Below are 15,160 nucleotides of genomic sequence, written 5' to 3'. Positions count from 1 at the left end.
GGTTGGCATTTTAATTATACACATACATGCATGTGTGTGTATGATATATGTATGTATGTGTGTATGACACACACACACACACACACACACAAAATTCAGCCATTAGAAAACTTGTTAGCTCCTGTATAAGAATGGCAGTGGGTTCATGTACCCTTCGATCAGAATGATGAGCAGCATGCCAGAACTGCCCACTCGGCCCTGCTTTTGTGACATAGATTTTGATACTGAAACAGAACAAGTTAAAGGCTTGTTCTAAATGGACAAAGCTCTCACAGAATCGGATGCAGGCTCCTAAAACAGACTAATCCTTGCCTTTTTAGTGCAGTTGGAGAAGAAGCTAAATTTGAAAGATGTGTGTTATGCAGTGTTGAAGACAAGGCGAAATAGGCCAAAGATTTCTTCTTCCTTCAAGATGAATTCTGTTCTCGATGGAGTATAGTGTTCAGCAAAAGGACCTCCACCAAGTCTAGAAACTAATTTATGTCTGTTTCTGTAGAGTTTACATTATTTCTATTGCTTACACGTTAGAATGTTTATTTTTGGGGGACTAAGGGATTAAAAGAGTGTAAACTAAAATGGTTAAAAAAAAAAAGAATTGTTCCTACAGATGAGGAATCGAGACAGTGATGAAAAGGTGGTAAGATTCCCTCTGTCTCATCACTGTCAGCCTTGTAGGGGCTGCTGCAGTGAATGGAGTCTTGCTGTACCTTCTGATTTGGATTAATGATGGTTTGACTTAGTTTATAGGTCCACATGCCTTCATCCACAATAACAAAATCCTAAAAGCTCTGTGAGCAACAGTGGTTTTACAAACCTATGAAAAAATATATTTGGTGTCAAAATCTGATATCAGTTGAGGTGAGATGATCTACAGTTTCAATTATCTCACTTAGCGTGAATTATTTCCTCCAGAAATATTAGTGCTTGATGGTTACAGAGTCAGAGTGCTCCATCTCCACAATTTGGTTTGTTCTGGTCTATGTAATGTCTAAAATATGAAAAGAATCTGAATATATTACAGAATAACATCCTTTGCTTGTAAGTAGCTAAAACACTAATTGGGGAAATTTCTAAAAAATGTGATGCTTTCACAACAACGGTTTAATTTGGAGGAGAAAAATCAATTGTTACATAATTAAAAATTGGTTGTTGAAAGATTATTTTGGAGGCTGCAAGTTAACTAAATTTAACCTTTACACTACTTTCCCCAAATGGTGACATTGTGACTGTAGTTACAAAAAAAGCCACATAATAAAACATATCCATCCCCAAAGATTTCAAAATAAAAAATGGGAAACTGTACTTGTATCCATCCTGTCAAAATATGAATGTTGTTCTCAACGTTGAATGACATTTGGATGATCGTTTAACCTTTATTTTTCTATAATACTGTAGCTCCTAAACTTTACTGCACATCAGAATCACTTGAGCATCTTTATTTTTTTATTTTTTAAAAAATTATATGGGCCGGGCGTGGTGGCTCACGCTTGTAATTCCAGCACTTTGGGAGGCCGAGGTGGGCGGATCACGAGGTCAGGAGATGGAGACCACAGTGAAACCCCGTCTCTACTGAAAAAAAAAAAAAAAAAAATTAGCCGGGCGTGGCGGGAGCCTGTAGTCCCAGCTACTCGGAGAGGCTGAAGCAGGAGAATGGCGTGAACCCGCGAGGCGGAGCTTGCAGTGAGCTGAGATGGCGCCACTGCACTGCAGCCTGGGGGACAGAGGGAGATTCGGTCTCAAAATAAATAAATAAATAAATAAATAAATAAATAAATAAATAAATAAATAAAAATAAAAATAAATTATGTGGAAGGCTTGCATGTCATCCTTGAGCAGCGGTCATGCTAATCTTCTCTGTATTGTTCCAGTTTTAGTGTATGCTCTGCCGAAGCCAGCACATCTTTAAAAATAATACTCTGCCTCGGCCTCCCAAAATGCTGGGATTACAGGCGTGAGCCTTCAAGACCAGCCTGGCCAACATGGCGAAATCCATCTCTACTAAAAATACAAAATTAGCTGGGCGTGGTGGCTCGTGCCTGTAATCCCAGCTACTCCGGAGGCTGAGGCAGGAGAATCGCTTGAACCCCGGAGATGGAGGTTGTAGTGAGCCAAGATCAAGACTGCACCACTGCACTTCAGCCTAGGCAACAAGAGTGAAACTCCGTCTCAATTAAAAAACAAAACAAAACAAAGCAAAAACTAAAGTCTGGGGTACCTTCCCCAAACATTGTGATTTATTTAAGATGGGATGTGACTGGGCATCAGGGTTAAAACGTCTTCAGGGGATTCAGTGTATAGCAAAGTTTGGGGATTCCTGTTTTAACCTGTAGCAGAGTTACTTCTGGTGACATGTACCTCAAAAGAGCAAGTCTAGACACTCTGAGGAATGTTTTCTGACACTTGAATTAAATTATATTGCACAGATACCATGCTTGTGTGAGAGCACCACAAGCTGCTTTGCTTTGTAATGGGTTTTCCATTTGTTGTTTGTTTTTCACATGGGGCTTTCTTTGTAACTACAGTCATGGTGTCACCATTTTATATCATGACAGCATAAAGACCTTTAATTTTCCACCCTAATTATACACTTGATATTTGTGTAATTTGGGGAAAGTAGTGTAATGCTTAGATGTAGTTACTTATAGCCTCCAAAATAATCTTTCAACAACCAACTGATATTTATTTATATAACAACTAATTTTTCTTCTCTAAATTAAATGATTGTTTTGAAAGCATCACACTTCTTTAAGAAATTTGCCCAAATAGTGTTTTAGCTATTTACAAACAAAGGATGTTATTTTGTAATATATTCTCAGCTGAACTGTCTCCAGTTTAGGTTGTGAGCACTTACAAATAAGAAAAGGAAAATGAATAAATAAAAGCAAAAGTTTCCAGGAAGACTGGAGGTAAGTTTGATTTCTATTTGGTTTCAGATTCTATATCCTATTTATTCACTTGTACAAACTTGATAATTTCAGAATTAGTGCCTTCCCAGATGCATGTAATTTATGCCAACTTTATGAAGACACAGGAGAGGTTTGATTAAGTGTCTAGAACATGCTGGATTTCAACAATGAGATAAATAGCATTTTCAGGGTTAAAAATGGGAATATAAAAGCACATAGATTCTTAACGTTGCAAAGAAATTGAGAAAAATTTAAATATTTTTCAACTGATGCAGAAGGAAACGTCTCCTAGTTGGTGATTGAGTTATAATGTAGCAAATTCACTTCAGTTTATGGAAAATGTTTTTTTATTGTTAAAGAAGGCGAATGAATTAGTGATAAGCTTTGTCAGCAGGGAGCCTGCGGCAGTCATTTTCCCAAGGGAAAAATGACTAAAAAGTATGCATTTAGTATTTGTCACAACTTAAAAGAAAATAACTTGCATTCACCACTGTCTATGTGGCTAGTTCTGTTACTGGAGCTTCAAAATGAGAATTTGTTTTCATAAACAGATGCTGTTTTTCTCAGCACCTTGCATTGCTAGCATCCAAACAATTAAGGTACAGCCAGCTCCAGAATTTGTGAAGCAATATAGTGAGAAGCATACCTTGATTAAGCATTATTTAAAAGATGGTTTTGTTTGTTTGTTTGTTTGTTTGTTTTACCTGTTTTGCTCATCTAGAAACTGGAATCTCGACTGCAGTTGTCTGTCAATAGGAGGCTACTGAGAAGAGAGAGAAAATTCTGATAATTGGGGCATATCTTTTATTTGAGAGATCATAATAAGCAAATAAGGATTATCTGAGATGACCAGGTCCATACTGTGGAGTGAACTATTCAGTTAACTCTAAGTATGCTAAAGAATAAATATATATTTAGAATTGCAAGTGGTATGCTTGTGGTACCATTTAGCATCAGTGTTAGCGTCACGTCTTGCCTCACTAGGGAGCTGTTAAACCACCACTGGAGTATGAGAGAGAAATATTATTTATGCTCTAAGCCAATGGAAATCTTCTTTTGTTGTAATGGTCTTAGTATGGGACACTTTGTCTTGGACTCTGCTGATCCTTCTCTGTGCCCTAAGCTTGCCTTCCCTGGAATAATTGCTTCCTTGTATTTGGGCTTATGAACCATTTGCAGAGAATTCTGTCTCTGTCTGCAGTTGCTCATAATTCACACTTCATCAGCTTTTTGAATCTACAGCTGCTGCTATTTCTAATGGGTATTACACAGATCCAGGCAAAGCAGAGAGTTAAAGTTTGAAATTTTTCTCTATGTCACAGTCTGCTATGCCGGGAAGAATTTCTTTCTATCCATAGTGTGCTCTTGTTCTCAGGGCTTGGTCTATCACTCTCCCTACCCCATCCCACCCTGAGCTGCACTTATGGCGTAAGAGCCCTTTGCCTTCAGCTTCAGGAGAAATGTGTAGGCAGTCATGGTGGAATGGAAAACTGCCAGTCTTCGTAGATTTTTTTTTTCTAGAAATACCCCCCTACAGGGCATAGTAACTCTAGAGCAGTCTCAAATATACCATGCACACCTCCTGCTCAACCCATGACAAACAAACAGAATCAATTCAAGATTTGTGGTTTGTTAATTGATCAATTTCACTCTGACTTCTGAGTGAGAAAGAGTAGTAGAGATGATAAGATTCTGAGGGTGAAGAACTCAATATCCAAATGAGTTCAATGTTTATCTTTACTTTGATTTATTGTATTTTATTTATTTTTTTATCTACCTCAAGTCCAGTCACTAGCAATCTTGCTATTTTATTCATTCAGGACACATCGATGAGGTTTCATATGGGGCAGACATCATGTCAGTTGCTGGGAATAAAACATGACCAAGATGCTCTTCTGCTCCCAGGTGTCTTCACTCATGGTCTACATGCATCTTTTTATTGCAGCTCAGTTTCTAGCTGTGCGCCTTCGGGTGTAGTCGCACAAGGCCATCTTCTTTGGAGAACATCTTAGTCAAGGGCATCTATCACTTGGTCCTGGTCAGCTCCCAAAACCCCAAAGATCCCTTATATTAAGAGTGGTTCTCAGTTCCAAATGTCTATGCCCTGTATCTCCCCAAAGAAGACATCAGTACATTCATAGAAGACAATTTTGGTTTCTTCCATTACTTTTAAAGTTTTTTTTTTTTTTTTTTTTTTTTTAATATGCAAGAGATCCAATAGGGGAGATAATCTGGCAGTACTTTTTTCTTGAAAGCAAGCAAAGAAAAAACAGTGGAAAAAAAGAAAAGAAAAACAGAAACATTGTGTAAACATCAATGCAGCATTGGATGCATGGGGGCGGGGCCCCTTAATAGATATTGAGTTAAATTGGGCTGAATTAAAATCTGAGTAGAGCTGTGTGTATTGTGAAGTCTCCCTGCCTTGTGAGTAGAGCTATTTAATTGAGAATAGCTATTTCTTTCTAGATGTCCTGGAACATATTGTGTTGTTTACTCACACACCTTTTAACACTTCCACCTTTCCAGATTATGTAGTTATAAAACTAGATCCGCAAGTAGTCAGTGTCTGCATTAGTTTGTTCTCACACTGCTTTAAATAACTACCTGAGACTGGGTACTTTATAAAGAAAAGAGGTTTAATTGACTCGCAGTTCCACAGGCTGAACAGGAGGCATGGCTGGGAGGCTTCCAGAAACTTACAATCATGGCGGACGTGAAGGGGAAGCAGGCGCATCTTACCGTGGCGGAGCAAGAGAAGGAGTGAGTGAAAAAGCAAGTGCTACACAGTAGAACTCCATCACAAGAGCAGCAAGGGAGAAGTCCACTCTCGTGATTCAATCACCTCCCACCAGGCCCTCCTGCAACACGTGGGGATTTCAATGCAACATGATATTTGGGTGGGGACACAGAGCCAAACCATATCAGTATCATTACTCTGTGTTTATACCAATATTTGACTCCATACCTTACCAGAATGAAAATGTGGATGGGAGGACAGGAAGGCATCCAAGGTAGATCTTGGCAGTAGGACTCAACACCCCAGTAATGGCGGATGGGAATGCTAGTGTCCGGGCTGTCCTTCTAACCCTGAGATCACACCAGGCATGCTTCAGAGCTGAGGGAAGTGTGATGGGTCTGACAGAACTTCACAATAATGTCTCCTTCATTCGAATTCTCCTCAGCTGCTTAATAATGCTCCCGTATCTAAACATTACGCTACCTAAAATGCATGACAAAAATTGACATTAGAGGTTGTTATTTTATCTTGAATTTTTGTGGAATTTTTTGCTTAACATAGCAATGGTAGCTATAACCCAAGCATTTCTTTGGGACTTAATGACTAGATGGGGTAATTGAGAATGAGTAGTTGAACAAGTGACATATCATAAGCCACCATCATGATGGCTTAAATGGATTTTTTTGGAGGGGTCAGGGTCTCACTCTCTTACCCACGCTGGAGTGCAGTGATGCCCTCATGGCTCACTGCACCCTCAACTTCCCCAGGCTCAGATGATTATCTCGCCTCAGTTTTCATATTTTTAGTAGAGATGGGGTTTCACCATGTTGTCCAGGCTGGTCTCAAAGTCCTAGCCTCAAGAAATCCTCCTGCTTCCGCCTCCCAAAGTGCTGGGATTACAGGCATGAGCCACCATGCCCAGCCTCATGACCTCATTTTAACTTGCATACCTCTGTAACAACACTGTTTCTAAATAGGGTCATATTCTGGGATGCCAGATTTAAGATTTCAACATATCTTTTTTTGGGTAGGGGGATACAATTCAGCCCGCAACATCACATCTCCACCATTCTAGGTCCCCATCCTCAGTGTGATCTACCCGATTAGGTCATAGGCACAATCTTAAAGTGCAAGACGAGGTTATTCAGTTCTGTGGGTCTCTGTGGAAAGGGACATTAGCAAGTCAGTGGGCCGGCAATGCGTTCTCCTTCCCTCTCATCTGGTAAGGCCCTCCCTAGAAGATGGAGCACCCAGGACAAAGCAGTATTTGATCTTATTCCTAGATCATGTTTATCCATGTGAACACGTGCAACTCCCTCTACAGACACACACACACACACACACACACACACACACACGTTTGAGAAAACTGTGTTAAAATAAGTATCCAGGGAAGTCCCTGAAAAGAAATAGCAAGAAATAATACCAGTGTGCATGCTCTATATGAATAAGAAGTGCCTTTTCAGGAGCGCCTAGTAGTTATACAAGTTCTGTAGTTGAAAACTGTGTCTTTTTGTACACAAGCTGGCAGATTCTCCTCTTCCTCTTTCACTGACTACACAGCTCTCTAATGACCTAGGCCTCGCTCCATGTTGGGAAGCCTCTCAGTTAGTTGGGCTCACAGAGGAGCTATTGGTGATAATAACAGCCCTTCTTAAGGATGACAGTTTAAAAAATTTTTCTGAGTACATAGTAGGTGTGCATATTTATCAGATACATGAGATATTTTGATATGGACATAAAATGCATAATAATCACATCAGGGGAAATGAAGTACAGGGATGACAGTTTTGGCAAGGCTAATATAAGCTTACAACTCTGAGTGCAGCAACTGGAAAGCTGGAAAGAACAACAGAGTAAATCCTGGGCTATTATTGCTGATTTGGTTTTCTTTCAAATGCAAAAGTTCCAATAAATGGGTAATGAAGAATACCAAAATCGGCTAATAAGCCACCTATATACCAAAGGTAATACATGTAATATGCATAGAAATCAAGGTTTTCCCTCAGGTAGAAATTAAATTTTAAAAGAAGAGCTGGAAATTTTTGATAAATAATGATCCATGAACATACCTTTCAAAAGGTATGTTCTTTTAAATATTTGTGTGCCCACGTTGCACGCAGGGAAGGTAATGTTTGAAGTTGTAACTCTGTCTGCCTTACTCTGGTATGTAACAGACCCAGCAGTCCTTTACAGGAGGTGGGTTTCCTCTGTTTTGTGCTTGTTAGACCTAGCCACAAGCTGATCTTTTACAGGGATGCAGAAAATGGCTGAACCTGAGGAGACACCTGGTGGAGAATGGAAGCATTCTTCTCTCTGGGTAAGGTACACTTATTTCTTTTTATCCGTAATATTTCAGATGACAAGAGATCAAGACAGTGTCACAGGATCTTTGTATTTGCTTCTGAGCAGTCTAGAGATGTGAAGCAATTATACAAGAAGTAAAAAAGATGTTGTACTAATTTAGCCTTCCTACTAGTGCAGCTCATACTCAATGAGTTTAATTATTTCCAACATTTATTTATTTATTCACTCATCTGTGCATATAGATGCACCAAGGGAAGAGAGGTCTTGGTTCCTGTGTGCAGTCCATGCTGAGCTATGGAGGCAAGTGTGGGATACAGTCCTCAAGAGTGGGGATTAAGGGTGTAATTGAGTGGGATTAGACCACATCAGAATGCTAAGTTCCAGGTAGGCAGAGAATTGATGAATTAGGGGAGCTCTCAAAATCGGGGATTAGAAGAGGGTGCTCAATCAGTAGAAGATTCGGTTGAGCTGAGAGGGAGAAACAGGCACTACATCAGGGTACATGGAGAAAGAAAATCAAGTGTAGGAATGGTTGGTGGACAGACGCTGGACTATGTTTGGGAATCATGAGAGATATATTGGACTAGATAAGGTACGGCTTACTAAAAGAAAGTTTCTTGGCTGAGTGCAGTGGCTCACTCCTATAATCCCACCGCTTTGGGAGGCCAAGGCAGGTGGATCATTTGAGGTCAGGAGTTTGAGACCAGTCTGGCCAACATGGTGAAATCCTGTCTCTACTAAAAATACAAAAAATTAGCCTGCAGTGGTGGTGCGCACATATAATCCCAGCTACTCAGGGGGGGTGACGCAGGAGAATTGCTTGAACCCAGGAGGCAAAGGTTGCAGTGAGCCGAGATCACGCCACTGCACTCCAGCTTGTGCAACATAGCGAGAGTCCATCTAAAAAAAAAAAAAAAAAAAGAAAGTTTAAAAGCTGTCTACCCATAAATATGTTTAGGAGGAGATCTGGCTGGCATTATAGAATGTCAACGATTTTTAAGGCAAGAGGAATGACTGCTTCTCTGTCTCAGTTCCTAACTATCTGTGTAGTTTTTGGCAATGTGTTAGTTAGTCCTGCAAAACTAAGCCAAAACTCAGTGGCTGCAATGACCAACCAATTCTTACTCCTCACAGGTCTGGTCAGCTGATTGCAGTTGGGTTTAGCCAGGGTGGTTGTGCTCCATGTCCTTCTCATCCTTCTCCTGGGACCCATGGATCAGCTTGGGCATGTCCTCATGGTGGGAGTGGAGGGTCAAGAGCGTAAACGGAAACATGCAAGTTGCTTTGAGGCTGGAACTCAGAATCATTGCTTCCCTCTTGTTCTGATGGCCAATGCAAATGATAAATCCAGCGTCCCAGTCAAGGAGTCAGGCAATATTCCCCACTCCTTATGTGACAAATGACAGTCCCATGGTAAAGAGGATGGATAGAAAAGAGTGAGAAACTTAGCCAGGCATGCCATCTACCACAGGCAATTCTCTTATATTCCCAGACATATTTTCCTCATTTCTAAAACAGGATAATAATCCATTTTTCAAAAGAAAACATACAAATAGCCAACAGGCATGTAAAAAAATTTTCAACACCACTAGTCATCAGCAAAATACAAATTAAAACCACAATGAGATATCTCACACCAGTCAGAGTGGTTATTATTAAGGTAAAAATATAACAGATGTTGGCAAGGATGTGGAGAAAAGGGAATGCTTATAAACTGTTGGTGGGAATAAAAATTAGTACAACCTCTATGGAAAACAGTATGAAGACTTCTCAAAGTACTGAAAATAGAACCACCGTTTGATCCAGCAATCCCACTTTTGGGCATCTACCCAAAAGAAAAATAATTATATAAAAAGATATCTATATTCTTATGTTTCTCTCAGCACTGTTCACGACAGGAAAAACATGGAATCAACCTAAGTGCTCATCAACAAAGGATAGAATAAAGAAAATGTGGCATGTATACACCATGATATGCTACTCAGCCATGAAAAATGAAATTATGTTTTTTTACAGCAACCCGCAAGAAACTGCAGGCCATTATCTTGAGTGAAATAACTCAGAAACAGAAAGTCATATATCACATGTAGATGACTCACTTATAAGTGGGAGCTAAGTAATGTGTTCACATGGACATAGAGAATAGAATAATAGGCACTGGAGAACTGAAAAGGTAGGAGGGTCGGAGAGGAGGTGAATGATAAGAAATTACTTAACGGGTACCAAGGGCACTGTTTGGATGATGGTTACACTACAATCCCAGACTTCTCCACTACACAATATATCCATGTAACAAAACTGCACTTATATCCCCTAAATCTATCAAAATAAAAAATATGTAAAAATAAATAAAATAAAAGACATTCATAGTATCTGTCCCTTCACCTCAGTCATAATGAAGGTAAATATAATACTTAGTGTATGTGGATGTTTTTGCTCAGTAGTAAAGCATAAGGCAACGTAAGGAGTAATTTTTTTTGCATGTGCTTATATTCTCTCCCGATAGCAGAAATGAAATTCCTGTAATGGCCTCCTTTCCCTAAGCCTCCAATGCCATCCCCTAACCTCTCGCATGAGATTCTGCATAGATTGTCCTCCCTGATAAATGCTTCCTGAAGAAGTGTAGGATGGAAGTTTCTACAGTGACCTTGAATGGATCCAGATAAACAATTTAGAAAAATAAAACCCTTGCATGTTGCTGATGTGTTCTGATAAGGGTGAAGACAATGGGGGAGAGGCCCCATTGATCAGCGAAGTCTTCTGCGAGCTCCTCTTTCCCCACAGCGTGTTTCTGCTCTGCTCATTTCACACACTCCTGTCACTTGTAAGCCCAAAGCATCAGTGGCTAAGAGAGTTAGCCTGGGTTCCAGAAGTGGACAAATGAAAGGATGCTACCTAAAACTGATGTAGAATCTTTATCTTTTTAGCATTAGACTTCAGCTAAAAGTGAGTTAATCTGCCATAAGTGTTCAGAATATTGTTCTGAGTTGAGAATATTGTTCTAAACATGTTCACATACTTGTTCAGAGTTACCAGTTTGTTAAACAAACAAACAAACACACAAACTATTGACTCCCTGGGGTAAATAATATAGAACTCAGCAATCGATGGGATATATTGGCGATTCCAATGGGGACAGTGGTGGAAGAGACAGAGTTTTGCCTATCCGTACTATGACTTTTAAAAACACTTTAAATCTTTAATATATTAAGTAGCAAGGAAAAATATTTTATTTATGATAACTAAATAATATTAACAACAACTTTATGGGTACATATATCTACATGTGTATATCAAAGTATTTTTAAAAAAGAAAATCATTTGTATCATTAAAATAATGTATAGAAACATAATCAAAGACCAAATACATCTTGGGCCATAATTTTACCACTTCTAAATTCTTATTTTCAAAAAAACATTAAGGGTAATTTAACTCACTACTGCTTTCCAAAATGTTATAATCAATTTGTCACATAGTAAAACTAAGTTGCCACCATACTAATTTAGGCTTAGAGATTTGTAAGGGTAACAAATATTTTAGAAACTTAAAACATAACCTTTTTGTTGAAATTTTATTTTTGCTTAGAACACAAAAGAAGAAAAGAAGGAGTTTCATTTTTTTTTTTTTTTTTTTTTTTGCCTGCTAAAAGTATTTGGGTAAATACTTTTTAGGTTTAAGGTGGATCTTCTTTTAAAGATTTTAAATACATTTCTGAAAAGGCACTGATATGAGTTCCAGTTCTGAATGCCATGGTTATTTTCCCAGATTGTAGTGTTTTTTGCTGTTGTTGATTTTGTTTTGTTTTTTTCTTGAGACAGGGTTTCCTTCTGCCACTCTGCAGTCCAGGCTAAAGTGCAGTGGTGAGATCATAGCTCACTGCAGCCTTAGCCTCCTGGGTAGCTGGGACTACCAGTGAGCACCACCATGCCCGACTAATTCTTTAAAAAAAAAAATTGTACAGATGAGGTCTCAGTATGTTATTCAGGCTGGTCTTGAACTTCTGGCCTCAAAGAATCCTCCTCCCTTGGTCTCTCATAGCACTACATTACTGGTATGAGCCATCATGCCTGGCCTCCCTAGATTGTTTTTAGGCAGATATGCAAAGCAGGAGATCAGTGGATATGAATATACTCTGAAATTTGAAAGATGAAAGAAGTGACCAAGCTGATTCAGAATTAAAGTCTGTATGAAGACCAAGCCATGCAGAGTAAAAGAGGTAAAAGTGGTAAAAGAGGAAACAGTCAGGAGAAAGAGGCACATCATGATCCTTTCCCACTGTTAGCGACTGAATCTAAAGGCATGCTAATGTTAAGCTTCAAAATGATGTGCTTCTGCTGTGAAATTGCAGCTAAGTCTTTTCAAGGTAGCAATACCATTCAGGTTGCTCAAATGTTTTGATTGGATTAAAATAAAAACTTTTGGAAACAAATCTATTTACAAAGTCCATGCAATCCTTCAGATATGTGTGTTTTTTCTCTCCCTAGCTTTCTTTTTCTTTGAAAAGCAGTGCCTTGCAGCTCCTTTTTCTGAGACAGAAAAAAAAAAATCAATGATCAACAACAGTCTAGTACTCAAGAACAACCTAGAAATAACAAATCAGTCTGTGTGTGTGACAGAAAAGGAGAGTGTTTGTGGTAAGGAAAGTTGCTACCGTTTCAGACTTCCACAGGGCAATTATAACAAACAGTGGGCAGCCGGGCAGAGGCCCTCCTCAGTTCCCAGATGGTGCGGGGACCAGGCCGAGACGCTCCTCAGGTCTCAATCTCTTGACCCCGTGATCCACCTGCCTCGGCCTCCCAAAGTGCTCGGATTACAGGTGTGAGCCACCGTGCCCGCCCTGCCATGTCTTCTTTCTCCTCCCAAGCGGCTGTTTTCGTCTCCTGGATTTTGATGTTCTACTTAATACCCCCATGTTCTTAACTATGTTGCCCTGCTGGAGCCGTCTTTCCCTTTGGGAAGCCTGACGCAGCTCCAACAGTGCCTCAGGAGATAGGCAGGGAAGCTTAGCAGGTGGGGACAGGTCGTCTCTATCCCACCTCAATTGCAGGGGAGGGGTCGGTGGCAGCGGCAGCGGTGGCCCTGACAGTTTTCTTTTGCGGGACCTGTGGCTGACAGCTCTGGGTGGAGAAGAGCCACTTGATGCAAGAGCTGCAGGATCCTTGCGCTGTAACTCCTTCCCCACCATCAGCAAGCCTGGAGAGCTGGACAGGTGGTCTTTACCCAGCACATTCAAGGCCGCCTTCTCTGGACACAGGAAGCAGCGCGGAACTGGGGCAGGGAGCACTGTTGGAACTGGGTCAGGCTTCCCAAAGGCAAGGACGCCTCCAGCAGGGCTGTGTGAGCTAGAGACTCCACGCCCTTGGAGTAGAAACTCACTGCATGCACCTGGACCTTGTCAGTCTGGTTCTTTTCTGTCAAGCCCTTGAGATGGACATTTCCCTCCAAGGGCCTGGGACTGCACCAGAAGGAAGTGAGGTTTCCTTGAGTCTCTAGGGGCCTGAAGGTGGAGGCTGCATCCCCATTGCTACAGGGGTGCCTTTTATTGTCCTCCTGCCCCTGGGTCTCTACCTGATCCACCTCCAGTGGTTCTTGGGGCTCTTCTTCTGCCCTCACCTCTGTCTTTGGAAGCGTGGCTGGGATCCGGGTCAGATTCCAAGACCTGATCATCTGCTCATCTAGCGAAGGCAGTCAGAGGTTAAGCTTGCGTCTGAGACTAGGGATCCTCACGCGGCTGAGGTGTCCGAACATCATGGAGTTGCGAGCAGACAGCATGGGTTTCTTCCTTGAGGGGAGCTTCCAGACCATAGAAGGCAGGACCTCCAGTGCCCGTGTTCCGAAGGAGAAGACACAGCCTTGTAGGGGCGCCGTCGCACCTGGCTGGAAAAGAAGGCCCAGGACCTCTCAGAGGGTAGAAGAGGAATTGGGAAGAGTACAGGGCTCCCGGGACAGGCACAGGCGCAGGAGCGGAGCGGGGAGCCCCGCCAGCTGGGAAGGCCTCACCGACAAGACAAGCAGATTGCCAATGGCGTTGCCGGGACCTGTGGAGGAACCAGGAACAAAATATGCTTAGACAAGCACGTTGCCTATGGCGTGGCCGAGACCTGCGGTGGAACCTTGGGAGGTCCAGGCGGGGGGATCACGAGGTCAGGAGATCAAGACCATCCTGGCTAACATGGTGAAACCCCGTCTCTACTAAAAATACAAAAAAAAAAAAAATTAGCCAGGCGTGGTGGCAGGCGCCTGTAGTCCCAGCTACTCAGGAGGCTGAGGAAGGAGAATGCCATGAACCCAGTAGGCGGAGCTTGCAGTGAGCAGAAAGCATGCCAGTGCCCTCCAGCCTGGGCGACAGAGCGAGATTCCGTGTCAAAAAAAAAAAAAAAAAAAAAGAAAAAAAGAAAAAAAAAAAAGGTTCGAAGAGCAAGTTGCCTATGACGTGGCCGGGACCTGCAGTGGAACGAGGAACAAAATATGCTTAGTGAATTGCCCATTTTGAGCGAATTGTGCGCAGACGAAAGTGAGGGTCAGAAGCGGAGAGGATACTCCTTAGTCACCCACTTCTCTGTGGCCTGCGCGCACTGGGCACCTGGGACATCACAACTGGGCTGGTGGTAGAGCCAGGGTGTGGAGGAGTGCGCAGGTGAGGGCGCCTACGAGAGGAGTCAAAGGGCAAAGGGCTAGGCCCCTCCACTGGGCCAGCTGGACTCTAGCCTCAGGGACGTCCTGCTCCTGGAGTTAGGTGTGTGGCCCTGGATGGGCCCCGCTGTGGGGCTATGGGGGGTGCAGGGCTGATCCACCAGAGCCCTTCCTGCCTGGCGCCTGGCCTAGGCGCTGGCTAGCACGCAGTGGACCTGTCTTGGCCAGCCCTTTCCCCTGGGTTACAGGGTCAGAACCTGCTGGAAGCACAGCACAGGACCAGCCAGATCCCACCAGGCTCCCCCGGCGCCTCTCCAGTGCCTCTGTGCCACCTGGAGCCAGGTCTGCCTTCTCCATGGCCGCTCTGGCCTCGGGAGCTGCCACCCTCACTGTGCAGTTTTCCAAGTAGAGGACGTGGTGCCCTGACCTGACTGGATGCCGTCCTTTACCACATCCCTTCCTGGCAGGCAGGGTCTCCATTTCTTTTTACAAATTTGCCTGAGACCGTTCCTCAGGTCATTCAGGTGGTCATGGCCCAGCCACTCTGTGATTCCACAGCTGGCACTCTGTCCTGTG

The 15,160-nt window shown here is 42.2% G+C and overlaps 1 non-coding gene and 1 pseudogene across 1 annotated transcript; both read right to left on the bottom strand.

The window, feature by feature from the left end:
• Positions 1 to 1,791: 1,791 nt before the first annotated feature.
• LOC126961866 (U6 spliceosomal RNA) lies at positions 1,792 to 1,896 on the bottom strand. Its single transcript, XR_007728453.1, has one exon. It is a non-coding gene; the product is annotated as a U6 spliceosomal RNA (small nuclear RNA).
• A 10,865-nt stretch (positions 1,897 to 12,761) lies between these two features.
• On the bottom strand, positions 12,762 to 14,941 carry LOC126960707 (putative UPF0607 protein ENSP00000382826; annotated as a pseudogene).
• Positions 14,942 to 15,160: the final 219 nt, after the last annotated feature.

This window comes from Macaca thibetana, chromosome 8 (assembly GCF_024542745.1).
Source record: "Macaca thibetana thibetana isolate TM-01 chromosome 8, ASM2454274v1, whole genome shotgun sequence".
Classification (NCBI taxonomy): Eukaryota; Metazoa; Chordata; class Mammalia; order Primates; family Cercopithecidae; genus Macaca; species Macaca thibetana.
Note: the sequence above shows the minus strand (reverse complement) of the source record. Positions and strands in the feature narration are given on the sequence as shown.